General features: G+C 37.9%; 1 long non-coding RNA gene and 1 other non-coding gene across 2 annotated transcripts in view; one reads left to right on the forward strand and one right to left on the reverse strand.

Annotated features, from left to right (window-relative positions):
- The window catches only part of LOC143267049 (uncharacterized), a 65,500-nt gene that overhangs the window by 26,656 nt on the left and 20,597 nt on the right, over positions 1-18,247 (forward strand). The gene's annotated exons all lie outside the window — the stretch shown is intronic.
- LOC143271228 (5S ribosomal RNA) lies at positions 5,499-5,617 on the reverse strand. Its single transcript, XR_013048451.1, has one exon. It is a non-coding gene; the product is annotated as a 5S ribosomal RNA (ribosomal RNA).

The following is an 18,247-nucleotide window of genomic DNA, read 5'->3' on the forward strand; positions in this document are numbered from 1 at the left end:
CATTTAATATTAAGACACAAAGCAATTATGGGGAAATACAACATGAAGCTTGGCCAGTTGACTAACTTGGTTTAGGATGGAAAAGATGCCAAGTGTGACCACGTGAGTAGAGATGGTAAGAAGGACCACCCACTGGGCTCTCCACTTCTTGTGCAGATCAACATGGGATTGGTTCTGAACTGAAAGTGATACCTTGCTAGATCGTGTCCTTTTCACAACTTTACAGATCTAAGGAAGAAACATATTTACTCTACTTTAAAGAGGAAAATAGCTTCAAACCTTAGTATTGGGGAGAATCTACTGCTTTTATGGTTCTAAAAAGTTCACATGTGATAATAGTGTTAATACTATATTCTATGTCTTGTGTTTGAATGCACACTTCAGCTATAAAAATTAAGAAAAATAACAAATGTATGGGAGTTGCCAAGACCACAAAATGTACCATAGAAACTTTGAACTCAGAAGGTTGGACTGGTATCATGTATCATTCTTCTTGAAACAACTGACCCTCTCACTGTGTGATAGGAGGACTTCAGAATTCGTGTTTCCTGTGGTCCCTCCATTGTATTTCTGTTGATAGTGTTTTCTTAGGCTCAGCTTTGCTCACTCTAATCTTCTTCCTCATCTTTAACTCTCACCAATAATGTGCTTTTTTTTTCCACCCAAGGATTGCACCCCTGCCAATTTGTTTCCTGTATTTCCAGGGAGAATTTTTTTTCTGTGATAATGGAGACATCATACATCTGCACTTTGAAAGAGCCACAATTCTAATTTTACTTGTGTGTGATTATTTGTTTAAACCAGATTGTAAATTGCACATGGAGAGAAAAGTCTTTTGCCTCTGTAGAATATTCTTCTGTGTTTTTATTCTCAAAACAGCATTTAGTCCCATGTTTTCCAATCAGTTTCTTTGTCTAAATATATTTCCTTATCACACAAGGAGGTGAAATATATCAGTTAAATAGATTGGATTCATTATAGTCTTTTCTATTATAATGTTTAGATCATAATTGTCAGTCTAACATATATCATCCAGTCAGGATTTACAAAATGACAAGATTTAGAAATTCTTGAAATGTGTATTAGCATCTACATACTCCACAAACATTCACATTTCCCTGCTATTACAAAACCCAGCCTATAAAGAACCTATAAATGCAAATCTGCTGAGGAATAAAGTTGACATATCTTTTTTTTCAATAATCACTCTAAACTTTGTTTTCCTCAGGGAACACTTTTGCTCAAAATACTTGTGCAAAGGCATGAACAGAATCTTGACTCATAATGACATGTGAGTTAGGACCAGAGGCTGGTCAGCCTGCAGAGGGATCATCTTGTGGAACCAATGTCTCTAGTCTGTGTACTAGCTATGGACAGAGTTAGAACCCAGAACATCCTAACCCTTACCTCTTGGAGTGACATCCAGTTTCCCACTGTAGCCTCATTCTCAATGTCTCCCTTGATGAATGCAGAGAAACATATGGAGATTGAATCACAGACTGAAAAATTAACAAACAAATATTTGCCGATGATGGGTCCCTTATCAAGATGTGTATGTTACTGTCCTTACTCTAACAAAATCTGACCAAAGAGACTTAAGAAAGGGAGCACTTATTTTGCCTTATAGGTACAATGAGGGTGCAGTCCATCATGGTAGGAAAGTCTTGACAGGAACAGGAAGAAGCTAGTTAGTCACAATGCATGTAGAGTGAGAATGTGGGAGAGATGAATCCCGGCACTCAGTTTTCTTTGTCTTTTTCATTTATTTCTGTACTTCCGACAGTAGGACGCTTCTACCAATAGTTAATGTGAGTCTTGTCACCTCAAGAAGCCAAATCTAGAAAAGTCCCATAGATGTGCCCAGTGGTTCTTCCCCTAGCTTATTCTAGATCCTGTCAAATTAGCCATGACTGTGACTGCTGGCTTTGCCATATGTGGTAATGAGCCCTGCATGCTGAGGCCCACCTGAAATGACAGTGCTGCATAGAGTTAGCTAGTCTTTAAAGAACATTTTTACCCATTCAGCTTTGTCCTTTTCCAGGGGTGCTAATCACGAGTGTGGCTCCAAATTGGTTACTCAGCCTAAAACATTTTTTTTTTTTTACTATTTCTAATCTTGGTTCCAGTTTCTTCTTATGTTGATGGAGAAGTTGCCTGTCTTTTCCCCAGTGCTTTGAATCTTCTTGTAGAGTATATAGCCATGCAACCATTCTGAATATTATCTTGGGGTCTTCTTGGACATCCTGTAGAAACAAAAAAATACTCCATGGGCAAAAATAGAGCCTCACAGCAGCTGCATAAAGGGATAGGAGAGCCAATGCCTAGAGCTCATAGGAAGCCAGAGAATTCAGGAATGAGTTTTCAAATCATTATCTACCTTTAGTTGACTGAAGAACAGAGGCAGAAGCCTCATTAAGATTGTGAGTAAAATTTGATGATAAGTAAAGCTGCACAAAGAGGAATCATCTTGGGTCTCCACCAGTCATTTGACTTTTTAAAACTGGATAATCAGACTTGCTTAAGTAACAATTCTTATTTTTGCTTTAACTGTGTAACTGAGTATTTTAATTTTAATATAATAAATTCAGTGGGTATTTTGGTCTGCACATCCCCTGACATTAATATATTATCAACTAATAACTAAATTGAGCTGATGATAGTGTAGATGCAAGCTTTGGATTTAGTGTATTTCTCAAAGTGACCAAGAAGATGTACTTTGACGCATTGATCTCATGAGGATCCAACTACATGGAGCTTGCTAGCTCCCAAGTGCTGCGCACACGTTTATGTACAGGAGGAGTTACTAAAATAGAGACTGTGTCTGCATTTGCTCACTTGCCCTTCTTAGACCTGACAATGGGCACTGTAGATATCACATACAGATACATAATTAGGGTGATTAAGATTAGTAAATAAATGCCAATTCATTTTTTGCTTTAAATTTTTTTGTCAAGACTAACAGTATTTAGGTATTTAGACCTGACAATGGGCACTGTAGATATCACATACAGATACATAATTAGGGTGATTAAGATTAGTAAATGAATGCCAATTCATTTTTTGCTTTAAATTTTTTTGTCAAGACTAACAGTATTTAGGTATTTCACTTTACAGTATTTTTGTTGAGGCATCATTATTTGTTTTTCTTTATTGAAAATAGATTTTTTGTATAATATATTCTGATTATGGTTTCCCTCCCCAACTTCTTCTAGTTTCTCCCCACTTCTCCAACCACCCAAATCCACACCTTTTCTTGCTATCTCTTATTAGGAAATAAACAGGCATTTAGGAGAGAGGGAAGGAGAGAGAGAGAGAGAGAGAGAGAGAGAGAGAGAGAGAGAGAGAGAGAGAGAGAGAGAGAGAAGAAGAAGAAGAAGAAGAAGAAGAAGAAGAAGAAGAAGAAGAAGAAGAAGAAGAAAAGAGAAGAAGGAGGAGGAGGAGGAGGAGGAGGAGGAGGAGGAGAAGAAGAAGAACAAGAAGAATAACAAGAAGAAGAACAAGAAGAAGAAGAAGAAGAAAACAAAATAAACGAATAAACGAACAGGAAAAAACAGCCAAAGGAAAAGCACAAGAAACACATATACATGCAGAAATACACCTATTTGCACACACAGACATCCCATACAAACACAAAACCAGAAACTATAAACGAAAACAGAAAAAACAGCCATATAAAACATTATGAGTCAAAAAATAAAATAAAAAACCCTCCAAATACAACTCAGTTCATTTTGTGTTGGCCATCTACTTCTGGGCATGGACCTACTCTTTTTTTTTTCTTCATTTTTCTTTATTAAGAAATTTTCTACTCTACATACCACCCACAGATTCCCCCCTCCTCCCTCCTCTCACCCTCCCTCCTAAGCCACCCCACATCCCCCAAATCAAGGTCTCCCATGGGGAGTCAGCCGAGCCCAGCACGAGGCTAGGCAGGTCCAAGCCCCTCCCCACGGCTCCAAGGCTGCGCAGGGCCATGGGACCTACTCTTAACTATAGTTTGTATACCCAGTGAGACTCCCTTGGAGAAAACTAATTTTTCTTTTTGAGTAATTATCATCTTCTGGGTTGGGGATGGGGGGCTTGTGCCATTTCCTCTCACAGTGTTCAGGACCTGTGTACGCTGTCACAGCCTCTGTGAGTTTATATGTACATCAGTTCTGTTGTGTCTACAAAGTTTTATTTCCTTAGTGTCCTCCATTCCCATTGGCTCTTACAATCTTCCCACCTCTTCTTCCTCAGTTTATTGAGTCCCAAGGAAAGAGACTTGATGGAGACATCACATTTAGGACTGAGTGTTCCGAAGTCTCTTACTGTCTGCACATTGTTCAACTGTGGATCGCTGTATTTATTCCCATCTACTCAGAGGGAGCTTCTCTAATGATGGCTGAGGATGACAGTGATTTGAGTACAGCAGAATGTCATTAGGAGTCATTTTATTGCTGCACTCTTTTAATAAAAAATGATATTTGGTTTTCCCCTAGATCTATGGCCAATCTGGTCTCAAAGAGCAATAATTTAGAGATGTGTTGAAAGTGGAAATTTATAAATTCATGAGTAAAGGGTTAGTCTTCTCAAAAAAATTTTAGTGTTCTCTTTGTTGCCTGAGTGACATCAAGCTTTTAAGAAATCACATGGAGCTGCACTCAACTTTCTCTGAGTTGCAATTTTAAGGGTGACAGAATCTGAGGACTGAGTTGAGATGTCAATGGATGTTCTGTCAAATCTTATAGGACTTATTTAACTAAGATCTACTGAGCTTAGGATCATACTGTAAAATTTTCATTAGAACAGTAGAAATATTTCCCAACCCTTACCTGAACATACGCTATTCATTTAAAGATACTATTACTAATCTATCTTACTAGAGAAGATACTATATTAGTACATTGGCAAATTGATTTTCCTGAAAAATTATCTAAAGATTTTTTTCACTGTGATGAACTGTTATTGTCTTCTATTTCCAGAATCTTTGGGGAATGTTGTTTCTTCCATGAGAAAACTGCTTAGAATTGAACTCAGGAATTATAGTCAGCCTGGCATAGCTCTGGAGTGAAGCAGATATGAGTTAACATTTTCCTATGAACACTGCTGCCCCAAGGGAAGAATATTTGTCAGGTCATAACTGATTTAAAATTTGGATGACAGTCTGAACTGACTAAAAAATGTTGCTTCTAGGGATGTTTCAGACTAATTTATAGTGAACAAAAATTCAGGTAATTATGTGTTTTAACTTACCACTGTGATGGCATACCGTTTTCTGTTAAAAGTATGTGTTGATTATAAAACAATCAGGTTTAACATTGTAAACATTTGGAGTGTCACCCATGTCATTTCAACATTGTAGCCACTTGAATGAGAGAGTCAAAATTCTTGTAAACCTATCTCTAACTTGCACATACATCCTCACATGTATTCATTTTATTTTAGGAATATATATATATATATATATATATATATATATATATATATATATATCTGTGAGAAACATTTTTTTTTAAAACCTACAGCACCCGGTATTCCCAGGCGGTCTCCCATCCAAGTACTAACCAGGCCCGACCCTGCTTAGCTTCCGAGATCAGACAAGATTGGACGCGTTCAGAGTGGTATGGCTGTAGACGAGAAACATTTTTTTAACTTGATGTCTTTTGTATAATTTTCACGTGTTAAACCATGCAAATCTACTGCAAGTATTTTAATTGAATCCTGGTGGATTTGTAAAATCAATTCCTATTAATAAACACTCTGCTTATGGATGTGTCTCCTATGAACTTATGTCAATCAATAGTTGTATTTCCAAAGCTGATCTAAACCTTGGATTGATAAAATTAAGTCATTTCAGAACAATGGTATGTGAAGATGTATAATTTGTAAGTTAATATTTCCCCATGTGTTTTGTTTGCTCATTTCATATTTGAAATTCATTTCATATGTATAGACAGACAACCATTTCTGGTGGACCATTTACTCATTTTCCTTGGGGAATATTCTAAAGCTGAATCAGCCCTTAGCTATCATTTGATATTTCTGTTGAAAATTCTAAAATGATACTTAAGAAATGTAATCATAAATATGAAATCCCTAACAAAATTAGTATTTGCTAATTTTAAGTTTCTTTTTCCAAGGATTGTTTTAAAATGACTAGTTGCCCTTTTAATTTTAAAGTCATTTTGTGTCTCTTGGCATGAGATATTATTTTATAAAGCATAATGTTGTTACTGGCATTTGATAGTTAATATGTAATATTAACTATCTCTCTATATATAATAATCTATTGATTACTGTAACCCCCATGAAGGTATGTTTCATGCAAACCTTGTCCACATTGAAATGAAGTGTATGTCTCTCAGAAACTATTCTAAATCTTTTCTCTTCAAAACATTATATTCTACAGTCACTGGAATGTTTTTGTCTAAGTCATGATGATATGCACTTAGGAGTCTACCATTGATTGTGTGTGAATCATGAGACCAGACTTAGTATAAACACTTGGAAGAGCACTTCTCAGCTTCAGGTTTCACTTAACTGTACCCTTCAATTCTTATCTCTGACTGTGGTCTAATTGAGCATCCAAAATCAATACCTGGGAAAACTATACAGCAATTTTACATATTGATACACTTAAGATGTATAATTTTAGGGATTTATTTTGAGCTAGGTGAGGTCTTAAAAATGGAACTCCATGAATAGCATCAGGGTGTTCACACAGGAGGAAGAACCAAAGTTAGCCTGTGTGCTCCATCTCACCCTGACACACCCTACACCATCTAATGACACAGCAAGGCCCTCACTTCAGGTTGACAAGTACTGGCACAATGTGCTTGAATTCACAGGTTCAGAAATAAGTCAAATTTCTGAGTTTCATAAATCCCCTGTTTTCTAGGAATTTGGACTAAGACATCACTAACACTATTAAATATTGAGATTTCAATAACAATTACTACAGAAATAAAGACTGATAAAAATAATTACAAAGAACCTATATAACAGCACCCATAAAAATTTATTACATATTCGTTACACTTTAATGACCTTCCCACCTAAATTGCATGGGAACATAAGATGCCATCCATTATTCTGTTACATAAACTTTCTACCAGGAACTCTTTATTTACCTTATGGCACCATTTATCCTGCAGTTATTAATGTCTAATATAGTAAACTTACCTCTTTTATAGGTGTTATGAGAAAGAATCCCTTTATTGTCTATTGATGAGCTCATTATTTCTCAACACCTGGAAGCCTCCTTTCTCCTTCTTCATGGCAATTGTTCTAATTCTATTTTATGCACAGTGCCTTACCACTTTAGCAGAATTTGTTCCCATGGTCCACTTGTATCTTTCATTGGACATTTTAACTTGACTCATAGTATATTTTTAAATTATCATGCATAATGGCCATACATTGTGCAAGAGTGTGCGCATGTTTGCTTTTGTGTGTGTGTATGTGTGTGTGTGTGTGTGTGTGTGTGTGTGTGTGTGTGTGTGTGTGTGTGTGTATTCCATCCCATTCAGGAAATTTAATTCTCATTTTCAGGGCAGAAGTGAGTATATTTAAAATGTGCAAGGAAGCCCTGATACCCTCTAAGGAATGCTCCTCACGACCATGACACTCCTGTGATTAACATGTGACATTTTCCTAGCACCTCCTTGTACATGTGAGCAGGTTACTGGCCTTCTGGGCTATCTTTTCCCACCTCACTCAGTTACTGGCAAAATGAGCACAGACTGTGTTCACCATCTTTACTGAGTTAATGAAGAATTTCAGTCCCCTGCCTCCCAGTTCTTGTCTATAAGTCAGATTTACTAGGTGCTCAGGAGGTACTGTGGTCAGTGGGAAACCAAGGAATACTACCATTTCTGTCTCAGATTCTATGCATGTATCCCAAGAGAAAATCCTGTTCAAATCACCATGACATTTATGATCTAGCCTTAATTACTACCTGCTTTTTATGTTTTATTTTATTCATGTCCAGTAAAAGAGACACACCCTATTTTAGAAAGAGAAGTAGAATTATTAGATTTGTTGCAGAATGAAAGGGAGACAGCCCAGTAATGAATATATGTCCCTGGTGATTTTTGCAAAGTATGATATAACACAATTTATCCTACTAGTTAAACCATGTCTCTCTAGGCAAGCTAAACAAAGTGAAGAACTTCACAGCACTCTATATTAAGGATCAGACTTGAGGCCAGCAGCTATAGAAAATATCTGTTTGTAGATAAGACTTGTCCGGGAAAGTCTTCAGGTCAGCTATGGAATTTAAAGAATGAGCCAAGGAGAGAGTCATCTTTTATTCTTTGTGTATATCCCCCTGACACACAATGGTGGGGACAGACTGAGAATCTGCAGAATATGTTCTTAAACTACTGGACAATTGGAGGTTCCAGAAGTCACAGATTTGTTTTGTTTTTCAAAATAAAGCATTTGGAATTCCTTAATGAGACTTCAGTCTCACTGCTGGGGAAGATTTCTGAAGGCTCTTGTCTTCATTTTCAGGATTCCATGTTTTTTGTCCTACACAGTTGTCTAATTTCTATAATGAAGAATGAGTTTCCAAAGGTGAAGCTGCTTCTGCCAATATTAATCTTGGAATCGAAGACCTTTTAAAAATGTTGGACTTGGCCAGTATCTGTTTTGTTTGAGCATACAGCACAAATATAATCTCTTAAAAATCTGGGTTTCATAAATTTCATGGTGCCACAGTCCTGCCAAAGCCTAGGTTCAGGTTCTGAGACTGGGAAGAGGTATTGGCATGAAGAAATGAATTGTCCAACCACCAGATGAGTTTCACACAAGTGGCCAGCCTCGCATAGCTCCAGCTGTCTTTACGCATCAAAACAAGCATGTTTTTCCATACTAACAAACAAGTTTTTCCCATCCTCCAATGTTAACCTCTGACAAAAACAAATATGTTAAATATGTCTTCTTCCAATTTTCACATCAAAAACATCTTTAAACCCCAAACAACACTTATCATTGTGCTAGCTTGGCCAAATATCAAGCTAGGTACATCTTGTTTTTACAAAACTAAAAGGTGGTAAACATAGGCATACACTTTCAAGAATAATAATATTGTTCAAAATTTACAAAAGCATGTTTACAAAAACAGAGGTGAATTGCCCCTGATCCTGTCAGCACTGAATCAGGAGAGTTACCAGGGTCTGGAATAACAGCTGGCATCCCCAAAGAAGAAACCCGAGAAGCATCCGCTCCCAAAGTATTTTAGGGGAACATATTCAAGAAAAAAATGGGTTTCCAGTAGTGATCACATCTGTCCCATGTGTGATGGACAAAGTGATACTAAAAACCACCAAAAGTATAGTCAACATTATGAGAAAAAGAGGGTGTAGGCCCTGCAGTCCCAGCAACATTCTGTGCTGGCCTGAAGTCCACGGGTTGTTGCCTAGTAAGACTGTCCCTGTGGGCTTTGCCCCATCTGGAGACCCACTGGACAAGCATTCATATGCTGGTCTGAAACTAGGCTGCATGGCTCCCAACCACATGGTTTTCTCCACTGAGTAAAACACATATTCACAAATCTGAGTATTTGATCAAGGTAATTCAAGATGTCTTTTTTGAAGTTCTCAGTCGTATCATTTAAGAGAGAAGATAGCAAGATATAGTATTTATGAGCATCAGATGGAGTCATTTCCATGTGTGGCACCTGTATAAATCTAAGGTGGTACATATCATTATGAGGCGGTGTTCTTTTCATACAGTATATTAGACCTATTTTTCATGATTGCACTCTACTATTATAGTTTACAGGTTATTCAGAAATGTTGACATGAACACAAGACAAATTCTTTTAAATCACTAAAGATATGACACATTTTCAATTATCAGTTATCTTAGTAACTTACTTTTCACTTTGTTATAGACAATTAGAATTTCAGGAGCATTTTCAATAGTTTGCATATCTTGTTTGTTGTTAATAGGGAGGACAGGTATCATTTCCATACCTTTATTTCCTTCCTTTGAACACTTTCAGTACAAGAATTTCTAGAAAAGTGGGCCTGGAGAGATCACCAGTGCTTAATTTACCATCCTGAAGACCAGAGTTTAGATCCTAGCACCCGGGAAATAAGCAAACAATGTTACTCTAAGGCACAATGAGACGAGAACATCTGAGGCTTGGTCACTTTCCACTAGCCAAGAAAAAACAGCTCTAGATTCAGGGGGAGACCCTGCTTGGGAGAAGCAAGTGGAGTGTGGGAGAAGAAAATACCAGAAGCCTGCACACACAGGCATAGAAAACACATGAACACACACTCACATGGACATACACATAAATAAATATGTAAATGATTCGTTAAAAGATAATTACTAAAAAAAGTATGAGTAACAATTTTTGAGGAAACTCTACATTATTTTATACTAATTAACATTGGCACCGACAGTTTACAATACTTTTTAAGACTCTTCAGCCAAAAAAAGTTTGCTTTTTTTTTTTTAAATTTTTGATTGAATTAGTGCTAGTCATTCTTGGAGCATGGTGTTATTTATTGTGGCTTTTATTTACATTTCTCTTTTGGTTAAGGATACTGAATAAGGAAATTTTGGTATCATGTGTTTCCTGTATAAAAATAACTATGCAAGTCATTTGTTTTCTAAATGGATTTTAAAGAATTTTTCTGTGGTGATATTTTATTTGTGCTTTAATAAATTTTGCCTGGATATCAGAGGAAAGCCAGCCACTATATTAGACATGGAGGTCAAGTAATGGTAGCACATGCCTTTAATAATATCACTTGGGAAGAAGGCATCTGTCTGGATATTTGTGAGTTCAAGGCTACACCGGGAACAGAGCCAGGCATGGTGGCACATGCCTTTAATTTCAACACTATTTAACCATGAAGTCTGGAGGTCTGTACAGACAAACAGGAAGTGACAGAACTGGGCAGAAAGAGGAAGGAAGTGATGTAGCTGGATGGAAAGAGTAAATCAGAACAGCAAGGCATATAGGTATGGGTAGACAGGAAGTAGCTTTTTGGAAACTGCGGAGTTGGTGAGGTGAGGTTGGCTGGTGGCTCTTCCTATTCCTCTGATCTCTATCAGCCTTTAACCCCAATTTCTGGCTCTGTGTTTTTTACTTAATAAGACCATTTAGAAATTTGTCCACATTTTTGTTAATTTATTACTTCAGTTTTTTTAAAATTACCCCATATTAACTCATCAGATCTGTAAATTGCAAACGCTTTTATCCGTTTTGTAGGCTGTCTCCTTGCCCATTACTGTCCCCTGAGCTATGCAAATGTTTTTTACTTAATTATAATCATATTTATCAAATTTTGCCTTTTCTTGCCTAGAATTTCTAGTTTTTTTTTTTATTACAAATCTTCCTTTTCAATCAAATATGGATCATTTTCTCTAAATTTTTTTTGCAGTAGATGGGGAGTAGAGGGAGCAGATGGGGGAGGTTTTCTTCAGTGAGCACAAAGTTACAGTTAGAAGGATTAAGTTTGTTCTTTGAGTGTAGCGTGTTGTAGCTGAGCCATCAAGATGGAACTGTGCACTTCAACATATCTGGAGAGTGGTTCTTTTAAAGATATTTTTGAGTTTTAATTTTGTGTATAGGTGTAGGTATATATGTATGTGAGTACAGGTACCCTCAGAGTTCAGAAGAGGATCGTAAATCCTGTGGAACTGGAGTTTCATGCAGCCCTGAGCTACCCAATGTGGATTTGGGGAACCAGGTCGCCTGGAAGAGCGCCAAAGCTGTTAACCATTGATCCATCCTCAAGCTCCACACAGTGGGTTGTGAACATTCGAGAACACAGAAATGATAAATCGAGGTGAAAGATCTAATAAATAATCTGATTTTTCTCTTTATATGGCTTATACGTATATGTGAACCTCATACTGCATTTCATAAATATTTGTACTGTGTGTCAATTAAAATAAGATTCATTTAGGAAGAAATGCCCGTATACTTAGCAAGGGCCACACCCATACACAAAAGTGCATGGTCCTTTCCCAGCAGTCATCAGCTGTTAGTGGTTTCTCAGGAAGGGGTTGGGACTTGTGAGCCTTGCCCCCTTCCATGCTGCAATGTTGACTGGCTTGATCTGGCACAGGAATTAGGAGAAGAACAGCAGCTGCCCAATGTCCAGGTAAGAAGTGGTCTTGTCATGTCCAGAAGATACTGTTTTACCTTGGACATCCCTGACCTTTGACTCCTACCATCCTTCCATCCCCACTTACCATTCATCTTTCAACTTATTGCCACAAACTGGTGGAACCAATAATTGAAATTCGGGCTACTTTTGCAGAGATAATCCATCTAGTATATGGGCAGCACTGACTGGACTCTGTGGATTTAAAACAAAGAAAAGAGACCCTAAAATTGGGTGCGGAGGGAAGTGTAAGAATGTAGCAAGTAGATGTGGAAGATGTTAGAGGATAAATAGGTGAATATGACCAAAATATATTATGTATATATATGAAATATACAAAGAATTAATAAAATATATATTTTTAAAAGAAAAAAAGAAATGCACAGTGGATTACCAATTAAATCCATGACCACCCCCCCTGTTCTTCCTGGGTGTTTCAATGATTTATGGTTCTTTTTTGATATTAAAATTAAAACACATGTAGACATGTTTGAATTCACGAGACAATCTGAGCTCAGAGAGAAATTATCTCTTCCAACTTTAAATTTTCTGTTGTAGCTTCCATTTTCATGCTTTCACTCAGGCTTAGAATTTTTCCTTAAAGAAATTTATTTATATTATAACATGTAATAGATGCACTAATTTGATTTTTTCTGTAGTAACATTTATGTATTCCAATGTTGCTACATTTATAGTTAAAAATCATAAAATTTCAATCCTAGCTGGGGCTTGGAATTTCATCCTCTCATGTGCCTGTGCCTTGATCAGGAAGATGGAAGCATCTCTTGTCTTGGAGTTACTGAGAAGGATGCTCTGTCTTTACCTCTTCCCCTCAGCTGAGCTTGTATTTGCTGGCTCAGGGGACATGGTTCTAGAGCCTCTTTTGCCTTCATCCTGCTAGTCACTCTCCTGTGGTCTAGGAATAGAATTTGTCTGTATAGAAAATCCAGGAATCTGCCCTGCTTTGGGTGTGAATGGGCAAGTTGTCAAAAGTTCATTTTGTCCCTCAGTCCTGCCATTTCTGTAGCGGAATTACAGCAGCAAACATTTTGATCTATCTGCTTCCATCCCTCTCAAATTGTCATCCATCAAATTTCCCACTGAATTCTTCCAAGAATCACAAAATTCCTCATAGTTACTTGTCATTATATGGCTAACATTCACTTTGAAATGATCCTGTCTTTGTAGCATTTTATAATAAACCAAAATGTTGGGAAGTATGGCTGTTAAGGGGCTTTAAAGGAGACAGACATAAAGGGGTGAAGTAGCCCACTTGTCCACAAGGCTGGGTAGATAGCAGAGCAGAGGTCAAAGTCTAGGTCTGGCAATATAAAGCCATGCTGCAGGAATCTGAAGACTCCTAAAGTGCATTTGGGTAATTGAACTAAAGAGATGGCACATTAACCCTGGGAAATGAACAGGCAGCTTTAATTCTGCAGGTGGCAAATGTCAAGACTTTGACTTTTTGCCACTATTGAGATCTCTTGCCTCGAGGGACTTAAGGGCTCTGCATCTCTCTAGACCAAGGACACTCATGCAAATGGCCCACTTAAAATGAAGCAGGAAACTTTCCCCTGTGTGTTCTCAGAAAATTTGAAGAAATTTAAGTAGCAATGTGTTCACAATAAGAGCTCTGGCTGTCTGAGAAGCTAAGAGTCCTTCACAGCTGTAATGAGTTTTTAATATTCTTCCTCCTTTGTTGTTTGCCTGGCTTGTTCCCTATTAGCAGCTCTTTAGCCAACATTATAGAGGCCTGGAAATGGTAGGGTGAAACTTTCATCCATTCTGGTAAAAGTACTCCCAGAATGATTTCAAAGACTCTGTCATCATGCTCCCATGGTGCTTTACATACCATAATAATCAAAAGGGTTCTAACACCTATTTTCAGGAGAGAAATTAGGCCAAAGTTAAACACTGGTGGAATTACATTTTATCTTGAATCCCTAGAATACAAATGTTTAGTAACGATTTTCTCTTTAGTAAAGACCACATTAATCAATGCATAATTCAAAGAAGGTCATAGGAAAATTAATTGGTTATAGATATCAGGAAGTGTATACAGAGATAAAAGTTATTAGAATTGATTAATTACACAAAGCCACATTTATTTCATTTTGCCTCAGACTTGTGTTATTCGTTGCTTAAGGCTTACAGATGTGCATTCATCAGGGCAGCTGTGCAGAGCATTGCTAAGTAAATATGTCAGAGCACAATGTCTAAAAGTAGGTTGAAAGCCTGACTCAGTTGTAAGGAAAGTTTCTAAGTACTACTGTCATGGGGGAATGTGTGGTAGTTTGAATAAGAAACATCATCTGTAGCCTCAGATATATGGACATTTGGTCCTCAGTTGGTGGCACAGCTGTTGGAGGTTTAGGTGGTGAAGGGTTGCTGGAGGAAGAATGTCAGTGGAAATGGTCTTTGAGATTAGAAGCCTGGCACCCCTCCCAGTTCACTATATATTTGCAGTCTAATATGTGAGATTTCAGCTTCCTGTTCTTGCTACAATGCCTGCTGCTTGCTGCCATTCTTCCTGGCAAAGGTGGACTCGCCCTCTGGAACCTTAAGTCAAAATAAATGCTTTCTTTTATACATTGTTTATTTTTGTGGTGTTTTACCACACGAAAGAAAAGTGATGCGGGGCTTGCCTTTAATCCCAACACTCAGGAGGCAGTCCAGGCAGATCTCTGTGCATTGGAGGCTAGCCCGGTCTACAGAAGGAGATCCAGAACAGGCATCAAAACTACACAGAGAAACCTTGTCTTGAAAAAACAGAAAGAAAAGAAAGAAAGAAAAGAAAAGTGACAATTACCAGGGGAGGGAATCAGTCTTTTGGGGAGATGTATCAGCTGTCATATTGGCAGGGACACAATATAGCCAGGTAGGAAGGGACTAAATGGTAAAGTGTGGCAAAAAGACTCAGCTGAAATTCATGAAATGAGCTAAAACCCTAAAGGTCAGGATAAAATGGTCAGTTGTAACTTAGAGCAGAACCTTGGGCACAGGATGTCATTCTCATGTCTTCCTTCCCACTCATTTACTCCCACCCACATTTGACTCTGTAAACCATTGCTGTGTTTTCCATCCTTCATCTTCATCATTGCCATGTGCCTATCACAGCTGGGCTAGACCATGCCCAGCCCAGTACTAACAGGATTTCTGTCCCATGGGGGCATGGGGAGCTTAAAGCATGTAGCTCCATGCTTTCTTTTATAAAACCTTTAAAAATAATAACATTTTCTCTGGTGAGTATGAAAAGAATTAAGAGGCATTTGAATTGTTAATGAGACTTCATTATAAATAGTTGATTAAAAGAAATGAGCCACTGTAGAATAATGGAGACTTCCTTGAATCATAATCAATGTCCTTAGTTACATAAACTTTACACCACTCAGTTGTTCTCTCAGCTCCCCAGTACACACTGAATGAGGCTGGAAGTACGTTCTATTTCAGAGACAGTGAAGGGCTTCACCCCAACTACCACTTTGACTTTGACCTTAGAAAACCGAATACTCCAGGTATCATGTGTAACAGTTTGGACTTGTTTTGATCTACCAGGACTGTGACAATTACATAGCAGCACTGCACATTAATGTGAGGCTGTGCTGCAGGTTGAAAACCGTGAAGCTGGTTCTCCATGTGGCTGCACCATTCTTCTGATAATGTCTGAGGATCTGGATTGCTGGGTGTCCTCAGCAGGGCTTGTTGGAGGTTTCAGTCAGTCTTTTTATGTCTGTTGGTTTGTTCGAAAATACTTTTCTTTGTAAGGAGGACACAGACAAAACCATATTCTTGAGATTCTTAGTGTGTTTTTTCCTGACAAGATATTAATTAATCCTCCTTCCCTATTTAGTCTTGGTCTCTAAGAAATAAACAGTCTCTACTAGGGACATTGGAACAGAGCCAAATTTGGTGAGGACATTTGGGACAGAGCAACAAAGGGTAAAAAGATATCAGTCTGAGGAAAGACTCATGCTCCAGGCCTTCAGCAGGGGCGTGGACGGGAGGAGCTGGGACCAGGGAAGGGGTGGACAGTAGCCACAGGGAAAGTGTAACAGACAGGAGCACCTCCTGCAAGCTCATGAGGAACCCAACAGTGACTGTGGGAACAAGTGTCCCCAGGGTGAAGAAAGATGAAAGGATTAAGTTCTGATAATAATATCCTATGTTTACAGAAATGTGAACTTCAAGTTAATGAATTCACATTATCAAAAATTGATTCACTTAAGAGTGGAAAATGACTCATTGACATAGTAATTCAAGTGCCAACATGATAGTTTGACAATGAAAACATGAACAAATAACTTAAAAACACACAGAATTATCTTCCTACATTTGAAAATAAAATAAGTACATTAAAATATTCCTCGTTGTCTCTAAAGGAATGCTGTTGAATACAGAAGGCAGTGTTTTGCATCAGAGCAGTTTGAGCACATTGTGGAAATGTTGGGGGAGGCAAGAATTAGATAATTGCAAGAGATACTTGTGCATGTTTAAAGCTGCTTGGGCAACAGCATTTGCAAAGGCTGGGGACTCTGAGTTATTGTTAGACATATGCATGTAGCTGGTCTGAACATAAGATCCTGAAAGTGTTTCTTACCTAGATTATCTGACAGTGACACATTACGTATTGTACTGATCTCTCAGTAGCTGCAGGTGTGTGTGTGTGTGTGTGTGTGTGTGTGTGTGTGTGTGTGTGTGTGTTTGAGTTTCTGTGCATGTGTTTATGCATGTGTATATGTATTTGTGTATGTTTGTATGTATATGTGTGTATGTATGGGTGTGTGTTAGTTATTGTACACCTGTTGAGGTCAGAAGACTTGGAACCCTAACATTGTTCCTCTGGAAAATCAGCACATACTCTTGAATGCTGAGCCATCTCTTCAGCTAAAAATGTTAATACTTGAGTGTTCAGTTTGGTGAATTTTGATTCTTTCTAAGAATTGAAACCATAAAATCCAGTCATCAATTTATATGTCATATCCATCACAGCAGAATAACTCCTTCCCAACTCCAGACTGTCTGTGTTCTGATATCCACTCCATGCTAGCTCTACACGTTTCAAAGCTTCTTTTTGAATATGCAGTTTATGAATGAAAGCTGGGCGGGTATATCTAATAATCTAAGGGTGAGACAGAATAATGATTAACATTTTTTAGATAAGGAATTATAAAATGTAGAGTTAGAAGAGAGCAAAAAGGCAAAAACTGAAAGTAAGCTAAATTACAGGATCCCAAGTATAACATCTCTCTCTAGAAAATAAGTCTGTGCTATCTTAGAATTAGGGACAGCTAATTAATTAAGTCTTCAGTTATTGACTATTGCCTAGAACCATTGATGTATCTTTTTTTTTTTTTTTTTGGTTTTTTGAGACAGGGTTTCTCTGTGTAGCTTTGCGCCTTTCCTGGAACTCGCTTTGGAGACCAGGCTGGCCTCGAACTCACAGAGATCCGCCTGGCTCTGCCTCCCGAGTGCTGGGATTAAAGGCGTGCGCCACCACCGCCCGGCTTCATTGATGTATCTTTGCTACACATTAAGCCAATGAGAATGATATTAGAAGAGAGGAAAATAATGCCCAGCTTAGCAAGTTGTAGTGGGAAGAAGATGTGAGCTGCAGAGGACAAAAGAGAACTCTTTTTCTAAGAACTCATCATATCTGAGGGTTGTAGATATGACTCCATAGTTAAGCATTTGTTGATCTTGTAGAGGACCTGAGTTCATTTCCCAGACCTACGTCACGTAACTCTCAAAAGCCTGTAACTTCAGCTCTGTGGGATCTGATGTCTTCTTTTGACCTCAATATGCACCTACACTTACAGGCACATAGACACACAGAGAAGTACACCTAAATATATACATTTTAAAAACAAGAACTAACCAAACTAATGGTTTTGAGAAAAGAATCTTCATAAATCTGGGAAGTGCTAATTTCCCTTGTGAACATGGGTGCAAAAATACTCAATAAAATACTGGCAAGCTCAATTCAGGAATACATAAAAAAGATCACCCACCATGATCAAGTAAGCTTCATCCCAGATATGCGGGGATGGTTCAACATACATAAATCAGTATAATCCACCATATATACAAACTGAAAAAGAGACACGTGATCATCTCCTTAGGTGCTGAAAAAT

The sequence above is a fragment of the Peromyscus maniculatus genome, chromosome 1 (genome assembly GCF_049852395.1).
Source record: "Peromyscus maniculatus bairdii isolate BWxNUB_F1_BW_parent chromosome 1, HU_Pman_BW_mat_3.1, whole genome shotgun sequence".
Lineage (NCBI taxonomy): Eukaryota > Metazoa > Chordata > Mammalia > Rodentia > Cricetidae > Peromyscus > Peromyscus maniculatus.